Source organism: Lepeophtheirus salmonis, chromosome 2 (assembly GCF_016086655.4).
Source record: "Lepeophtheirus salmonis chromosome 2, UVic_Lsal_1.4, whole genome shotgun sequence".
NCBI lineage: Eukaryota > Metazoa > Arthropoda > Copepoda > Siphonostomatoida > Caligidae > Lepeophtheirus > Lepeophtheirus salmonis.
Window position 1 is genome coordinate 1799514 of NC_052132.2, and position 9597 is coordinate 1809110.

Below are 9597 nucleotides of genomic sequence, written 5' to 3' on the forward strand. Positions count from 1 at the left end.
ACTATTCCATTAAGAGTCTTTCAGTGTCATATAATGCAGAAATCCCTCATCTCTATCACATTTATATCAATTCCATTTATAAGTTGGACTTTGTTATATACAGTCTATACGGATAATTATAAAGCCTGGACACTTCAATCTTACGCCTAATTTATTTATTACTACTGAGTCTTTTTTTTTTTTTTTTTGGGTACGTTAACTAAAATCTACCATCAGCACTTTTTCTTTCTAATTATTCTTCATTTTTTTCTCTCTCTCTCTTTCTATACCAAGAACTTTTTTTCCCTAGACTCAACTAGATATTAATCCTACAGCTATCTAATATATTGCAATGCCTAATACAATCCATAAATAAACCACCATGATAATTATTAGCACCTATCTCCCAGAGTATATGTGGTGAAATAAATTTTCAAAGGATACAGTTTTGGATCACATTTTGATCATATTATTTAGCTATATCCACTATAAGTGTTTGTACGAGTAAATTGATTGAAGAGAAAACACAGATTATTAACTATTGCTTCTCTGAACCTCTGATAATCAGACAAAAACAACAAGGAGTTGAATACTGGATAATTAAAATGTAAGAATAAATCATGTTAATACTTTACAAAGATTATATTTTTATTATTTTTTTATCTCTATAGATGAGGTATATTAGATGTTTATTGGAAGTAGACTTGAGGATATTATAGTAAAAATCTGCTTGTTATTATGTATATATATTTTTAACGTCCACCTTACTTTATTTATTTAGTCGAAATTATGATATAAAAATGATATATATATATATCAAAAACTGTTATTTTATTTATATCAGGGTGGTAGAAGTGGTCGTTAAAAAATATCTTGTTTATATTGAAAACATATAAATTAGTATCATTCATTCTTAGCTACTTCATTGATTCATACTCATTCAAATTCACATTCTATTCTGATATATGTATATTTATATGTAATATAAATAGTTATTTAGAACTGAAGAGTTCCAGAATAAGAAATAATTCCCGAATGAATTACCCAGTGAGGAACCCAGAGTTTTATTTCTCATCCACAGCTCCTTCGATGAAACTCTTGAATCATGTTCTGGGATAACAAATTATAAGTAACTTCTTAACTTCTGTAGACTTGCAATTTTGAAACTTAGTTAGTCTTCATCATGTTAAAAAAAAACTTAATTGCTTATCACCATATTGAAATATTATCCCCATGAAGATTAAGGATCTCCATACTAATAAATATTATTAATAAGTGTTTTGCATAACAGTTCCTATACTTAATTATTATTTATTTTAAAAATACTCATTAGTGACATTAATACAGATTTTATCTTAGTTTTCTTTGATTTATACCTATATTATTATGAAAATGAATTATTATTTTATGATCTGAATAAAACAATTTTTCAGAGTAAATCCTTTATTTAACAAAACAAAATGAAAGTTCAAAACTCAGAAGATAATTTAGTAATTTTTATGGAACTTGCAGCATGAGAATTCCACCTTTTTTTTTTTGCCAGAGTGTAAGCTACTATTAGCCTCATTTATGAGATTTTTGCTAGATATATTAGAATATTTAAATCCAACATTAGCAATATAATTGTCAAAATGATGGTGTTTTTTACACTTCAACTCAATTGGGGGATAGGAATCTCCCGTTTTTAATAAATTGATAAATAGATTTGTAAAGCATCGTCTTGGATTTGTTGACGTCAATAAAATTTGTCGAGTGTGTTCGCTGAGAATGTCATATTGTAAAGCTGACTAGCCTGTAACGTAGTCTGATGTCCTCTTAAGACAACCTCTATTAACATTATCTTCATAAGTTTCGATGAGATCTCGATCTTCGCCAGAAAATTCACACACCATGAGTTATTGATATCTCAGAAATCAAAAAGGTTCGCGATCTTTAATTTTGAAAAACTGAATTTTGAAAGAGGCTATGTATCCGGATATATAAAACAATAAATTGACTTGAGATTGTATTATTCCATAGTAAAATTAGAATTAGAAAAATTGGAAATCAATATATGAATTTGGAGTAATTGGCTCAGTCCTAGGTAGGCAGTAAGCATGATCATTCATCCGTCCATACAGGGAACTCTTGACGAGCTGATTTCGATCTAGGGATTGGTGAAGTGATTTTCTTCTATCTGTAATTCACCTACCACATGACTGCCACGATTTACAAAAACGAATCCGTCAGAATCTTTGATTTGAATTGAACAATACGATTTCAAATTATTATATTATTGTTTTGCTTCTTTTCTCTTTCTTTCTTCCTGCAGCTAGACTTGCCCAATTCTTCCTTTTTTTTAAAAGTTTCGGATCAAATTTCTAAATTTATCAATATTTTTGGATCAGTATAAAATGATTTCATTGGTTGTTCCCACATAGTCCACTCTCTCCATAGAGTCCGGCTACCCTCCTTAAAATGTATACTTTAGTTAGAAAAAATAAAATATTTTTAACTATTTGTCTTCCCTTACATTCGGTTCAACATTCAAAATTGATTCATGTTTATGACATTAAAAGGTGAAGCTATAATTAAATATTCATTAGTTGGTTTATTACAGGTTTTTGTAGTTATAAATCATTTGCACTACAGCATAAATCGTTAAAAACTTTATCTAATATGAATCTTCAATTTGTACTCAAATTTTCATTGAAGGGATTATATAGCCATAGGAACATTACATTATGAAATAATTAAATGCAATATTTCCTGTAGGGGGTCATTCATAAACAACATCGTTATTTTTTAACATAACGTTTCTTCCATTTATTATAAGGCTCTTTTTGTATTTAGATTAAATATTCACAATTAACTAAAAAAAAATGTAGTATGAATTTAATACTAAAGGAATCCATCCATATATGATCAAGAAACCCATAATTTAGAAATTATTTTTTTCATGAGTATCATTATTTGAGTAAAACTTTGGGTTTTTAAAATCTTAAAATATACTCACAATATTTTTGAATGTTTCGTCTGACTAAAACAATTTTTCCCTTTTGTTGACGAAACTAAGTTCTTATTCATATGAAAAGGACTTCTGGGGGAATGCAAAATATTTAAGCATCTTGAACTTGTATTTACTCAAGGCCGGCGTTGTTGTTTTTTTTAACTTACAACAATATTTCATGAAAATGGCTTATAGAAGAGGATAATCTGATAACGCCGTTTACACGATAAATAACTTATAAAATCTACTTCAACAGAAAGAACTTCTACAAATTAAGAGGAATAGTTATTTTTTTAATTTGCCGAATGTACTTATTTTCGTTTCTCTAATAATAAAATTCCCAATACTTATTAGTAGAGCTAAAATTGGATTTAAAGTTCAAATACCGCACGATCAAATTGACTGAACTTGCATATAATATTTTCATATAAAAATTACAACAAATACCAATCATATTAATAACTTATTTTTTATTAGTTTAATATTGTATTTGACACATTAAAAAATCCTCTTTGGTTTTTCATTAAAGTAAAATACTTATTATGGGTTTTTCTCAGTTTCATCCAAAAAAATACCAGCTTGCTTTTATGTTATAGCCACACACATTTCAACTCTACTCATTAGTTGCGACGGGATTTTTGTAAGAGTGCGAGGAGAAGGTGGGAGGGAGACATATGGTAACACTGAATTAGGATCCTTGTTGATATTAGCTCCCTGTTATATGACTTTTTTTGGGAGGGGGAGAAAAATAATTACTACAATAAAGAGGAGAACCTTCTAGATTTAAATTAGCTTTAGGGAAGGGAAAATTTTATAATTACACCTAAATTCATATATATTGATTTTATTACATATTTGGGAATCAATGTACAGCAGATTTATTTCTCTTGTCGACAGAAACTGTTTCCGAATGAAATAAATACAGCATTGGTTTGAAAACGTAGGCGTCATGCCCCCTCAAGGCAGAAAGACGGGAGGGAATGTGACGAAAAAAACAATTGGACTCCAGTCGAGTTGATAATTATTTGGGTCGACAGAAATTAGTTGAATGTCATATATTATAGGATGACATTTTGATTAATCTTTAAATTATCAGTAATTTATTATTGAAGTTAATAATCTACAGTTTTCATTTCCAAAATGCGTTTATTAAACATATAATTAAAATCAGAATGGAGCTTTTTTTGAAACTATTGTTCATTTTGATTGGAAAGTTGTTTGACTGGATTAGAAGTATGAATTTCATAATTAAAAAACGCATTGCAACTTTTAAAGTAGATAAGAGAACTTAATTCTTCAAAGGAATTGCATTTTAATTAAATAGACATTTATAAGGAAAATAAATTCACATTCGTCAAATGTAAATTTTAGATATTCATCAATATTGAGTTTTGAAGTTTTTGTATTCAATTTATAAGTTGGAAAAACATAGTATGCTTCTTATACCCATATTTATATAAATACCTAGGATGTTTCAAATGAGTAATTTATCAACATAATACCATTTATGTTAAATATTTTTGGAAGTACACAAGTATTAAATATACTAAAAGTATTCAGTATATTTGGTTTTTCAACGAACCAAAAAGATAAAACTGTCATTGATACAAAAAAGCAGTATACAGACAATTTGGGATATGTTCTAGTGTATCGGTTCCAAAGAAAAAATTGGTCTGGTTTATTCTCATATAAAATTTTGTCATTCCATAGATGAATTGTTGATAACGTCATGTGTTTCTCAAATTGTGAACATCAGTACACTAACGTCATGTGAAGTTAAATGTATTGCATAAATATGTGAGAGAAAATCGCTCTGTAGATTGAGACCAAAGAAATATCAGGTTATGTAAAAAGTTTTGAGCGTTATTCTACACATGTATTTAGTAAGCTATACTCGAAATATATATATTGTATCAAAAAAAGCTTAATGTGGACTTAAAGGATAAATTTAAACATTTAAAGTGTTGTGTTCTCTTTACAGCTTTTTTAAATGAAAATAAAAAAAGAGAAAATTCGAAACACTCTTCAGTATCACTACGAACATGGTGAAAAGGCGGAGCAGGTGGCCAAAAAAGTACTGTTTATGGACCCCATACAGTATCCAATGCAACAGCAAAGTGGTGGTTCCAAAGATTCCGGTCTGGTAATATGGACGTTGAACTTTGGGCACGCCTGGTAGGCCAATCATCGAAATGTCAATAAAATAATAGAAATCGTCGAGTTTTACCTGCATGTGATGACTTCTTGCAATGCCAAGGAACTGAATACTAACGACGCGCAAGAAGCTCCAAGAGCTTAGATAGAAGGTTTTATTGCACCCGTTGTATAGTCCAGACCTGACACCTAGCAATGATCTCCTTTTCAAGTGTTTGTAAAATTTTCTTGATGGTACAAAACTGTACCCAAGAGAGGCTTGTGAAAATGAGCTAGTCAAGTTTTTTACCAATATGGAGGATTACTTCTTCAATAGCGGAATTATGAAATTGCCTTCAAAATGCAAAAAAATTATCCAACAAAACAGTGTATTTTTTATCTAAATCGGATAATCCTAACTATGTTAATTTTATTGTCAAAATAAAGCTAAAAAACTCATAACTGTTTACTTCACCTATTAGGTCCAGGATTTGTAAATGAATATTATTTCGATCTAAAGTCTGATATCGTGGTCTGGACCTAAATATGGGTACCAATTGTCCTTGAAAAAATTAGTTATGTCCGAACCGAACAAATAAATTGGTCTCAACACTACATAGTTTGTACACAATCCTGCAATTGAAATAAATATAAGGTTGAAAGAATGAAGGTAGGAGATATAATGAGTGTTGTTAGATAAATTCCTTAAAACATATTTTAGAAGTGGAGAAAAAAAATGAATATGTAGTGTGATGTAATTTTAAATCTTCACACACCTTAAATTGTTTAATTAAGATATGACAAAAAATTGATAAAACTATTTACATGCATAAAACTGAAAAATACATAAACATCTGCAAATAACCAAAGTCCAAATTATGTAACGAGTAAATACAAAAACAATTTTGAGCAAAACTGAAGGAAAAATAGAAATACCCAATTTTTTTTTTTTTTACATCATATATTCCTTTACTGTCCTTTTCTGTAAAAACAGGTTATATTTATTATGTTTTGCTTTTTCCAAGAGATTCAGTGTTGGTCATGCCACGAGAAATTTTCATTATAAAACAGATTTGAGTCAAATTTGATTTGTGGTATCATTGATAGTAGTCCTACTCAGAAATAAAATATTGGATCTGTAACTTAATCCAACTCTGAGGTTTGGACTCTTATAGATGAATAAATTAGCATTTGAATGATTTTTCCTAGTTAATATAACAGGGAATGCCCAGTTTAGGTTCAGTGGTTCACTCATCCCTGTCTAGTTTCTTTCATTTAAACGTTCTTCGGATCTTTTTTATACGGACTTAGTTTGGTAACTAGGAATTACATGAAGGGGTGTCACTAGAAAATTCAGGCACAATAAATTATATTAGATACAAACAGGGACCCGCTACCTTATACGTAGGGTCCCAAGCTCCAAAAGAGCCACCAAAAAACTGAAGTTGCTTAGAACAGTAGTTTTCAAAATAGAGCCTTGAGGGGAGGCTCGAGAGGGGAGGGGGGCGAGGGAAGGTGAGTATTAAGGATTGTTTTCAGTCAACATATACATAGTACACATGGTTCGTATTAAGGGGCCTCAGCTAAAAAATATATATTAATTTAAGTTTGGAAAATGCGCCTTAGGAAATATTATAACTATCATATTATAGGACCTCCATAAGCTCAGTAGCGGAACGAGATCCATAATCTACTCCACCCCTTCCCTCTTTCATTTACACCGTGTGGTGCCTAAAACCACATTCTAGATCCATAAGGAGCCCTTAACTATATAGAACTCAGTTACAACTGTATCACCCTGGCTACGTAAAAAAAAAATCATTGGATAACTGAACAGTAAAAACTCAGAAAATTGACTTATTTGTTATAACTGATTTCATTTTTATAATATATATATGTATATTTACTCTTTTTTACTACTAATGGGTATGTTCGATGAAACTTTTGTTCCTTTTTAATATATAAATGAAGTTATGAACTTTTAATCTAACGATTTCTAATATTTTTATTGTAAAGATTTGTGTTGGATTGGTATTGAAAAACTAAACAGACTGCAGTCCTCGGACCGGTCCTCATCGGTCTTTTATTGTAACTACAACATCTGAAATGACGTCGTTACAAACTTTTTTCTTTCAGCTCTTTAACATATCTCTTTCAAGAGACAAAATAGTACAAGTTTAAAATAGGGGCTGATTAGCTAGAAGCTATTATTATACGTACATAGCTATTATTTAAAAAAAAAACATATTATTGAATCCTAGCTATGAGTGAAGAATAGATAAAAGATAGCTAGGACCATAGGACGGAAGGACCAAGGTCCTTAGGACCCTTGAATAGTAAAAAAGATTGAACCAATAAAAGGAAAGACTGAAGTGTGTGGGGGGGGCAGAAAAACTGAATATGCAATCCGTCCTACAACCGATCCAGATACATTTCTATTGCTTTAAAGATCATAATTATTTATTAATAGAAATTGACGATCATAATTTGTCGAAGACTACAAATGTAATCTAGACTCAATTTTGAGAAAAATCCTTCAAGCTTGCTTTTGTGTTGAAGGGTCACATATACTAAAATTATTCCATGTATATCTTCAATCCCATTCATATTCAAGTTTACAGGATAGTATTTGATACTGTATACAATTAAAATATAGAATAATCATAATATATGATTATAAATTGATGCATGAAATAGTATGGAAAAATATAATAAAAATTAAAGTGATAATTCTAACATTTTTTTTTTTTTTTTTTTTTTGGGAGGGGGCGGGGGCAGTAGAGTAGCTTAATTGCCATTACGTTTCATTAGATCCAATGCAAGCAGCCCTGAGAGGAAGTAAATAAACACAATTTTCACTTTGTATATAGGAAGGACGCATATGGTAGAATTACTCCGATGACAATCTTCAATTCTACTCTATGTCCAACAAGGCCTTACACTTATCAAACCTGAGAAAAACCCTCATTGTTACTCTCCGTCTTTCATGAGCACACTCACTAATAATAATTTATTCTTAGATGTTTCCTTCTCAAGAATTAAATTAATTACGTGAGAAAAAAGGTAGCAACGTGACCTGTAAATGAATTTTATAACCTTTTATTTCTATATATCTCTAATATTAAAATTTGGTAGACAGTTGAAAGTCCTCTACAAATTATCGGTTAAACCAAGTATATTTAAATTTTATTTTAATTATAAAAGTTTCTTGAATTTAAGATATTTTTTTAATGTTCCTTTTTATTGTTCAAATGGAGTTGCACGGATAAAGTAAAAGTTAAGAGTACAATATTACATTTACTCCATTTGACTAAGTAATTGTTTTTGAACTTCATATCAATTAGGTAACTTTCTCTTGGAACGACTAAGACGCGAACCTACGCAATTTGAGTTCAAGAGAATAATTTATCCCAAGCGTGTTGTCCATGGAGCAGAGTAATGATATTATTTAAACCTTTCTTAAGTCCTCATTTATTTCAAACACTCTGATTTGAAGCCATTTCTTCACTGAATTGACACATTATTTGAAAATAATAAACTAACATTGTACCTATTATGAATGCATTCCATAAATTCAGTAGAAGGGACTACATCATCAATATGACGTCACTTATATTTTAAGAAAGAGGAAAAATTGCAAATACTATCTACCCGAACAATGTTCATCTTATTATCCAAAAAAAGCAAGTGTTGAACGTAATTTATGAACAAAGTTGCTTATATATGAATATAATACGTGAATTGTTTTATTCTTTTTAGGTGAAGAAGGCGTGCATTTTGGAATAGTGCTTCTTTTAAGCACTTATATATATGAACATATTTAATTTTATGCACCTTATTTTCCACTTCAACAAGTAATGTGATAAAATATGACATACTAGATTGAAGTAAACACGAATTACTTATATGATCCTCACATTGTCTTATTAAATCCTACATTGACTTGAAAAAATAGAAATTAATCCTACTTTTATCGCTAAATTAAAGGGTTCTACTTTTATGAAAGTTTATTTGAGTTTGAATTGTCGAATACAAAATTTGACGTTGGTCTAGTCCTTGAAATTTGGCATTATATAGAGCGGTGGTTTCCAAACTGGATCATTGGAGTCCTTGTTCTTCTCAATGTATTGCTAAGGAGACTGGGAAGGATTACATAAATATTAAATAGGATATTTTTTTGAAGCAATATTGAACATGAAAAATGATTTAGGGCTCTGCAGTGATGAAAAGTTGATGAATAGCTCATATCGAGCAAGACTACTGAACTGGCAACCGCGGTTCAAACCCGGACCTTTTGACTATTACTACAAGTCTCAGAATAAAAAAATGTAGTTAAATAACATTAAAGTCCCGATAGGTAATTAACGGATTTAGGGCCGTGTCGAAATTGAGGCAAATGAAGAGGACCAAATTGGGAGGGATGATAAAAGTACGAGGCAAATTGCCCAAGGCAATTATGTTTGAGCATACAAAGTTACTAACAAGCAAGGTATTCC

General features: G+C 30.1%; 1 long non-coding RNA gene across 1 annotated transcript; it reads right to left on the bottom strand.

Annotated features, from left to right (window-relative positions):
* Positions 1 to 1412: 1412 nt before the first annotated feature.
* Positions 1413 to 3111, bottom strand: LOC121132188 (uncharacterized). The gene is made up of 3 exons (XR_005869261.2): positions 2975 to 3111; positions 2492 to 2543; positions 1413 to 2430 (listed from the first exon to the last, which is right to left on the bottom strand). It is a non-coding gene; the product is annotated as an uncharacterized lncRNA (long non-coding RNA).
* Positions 3112 to 9597: the final 6486 nt, after the last annotated feature.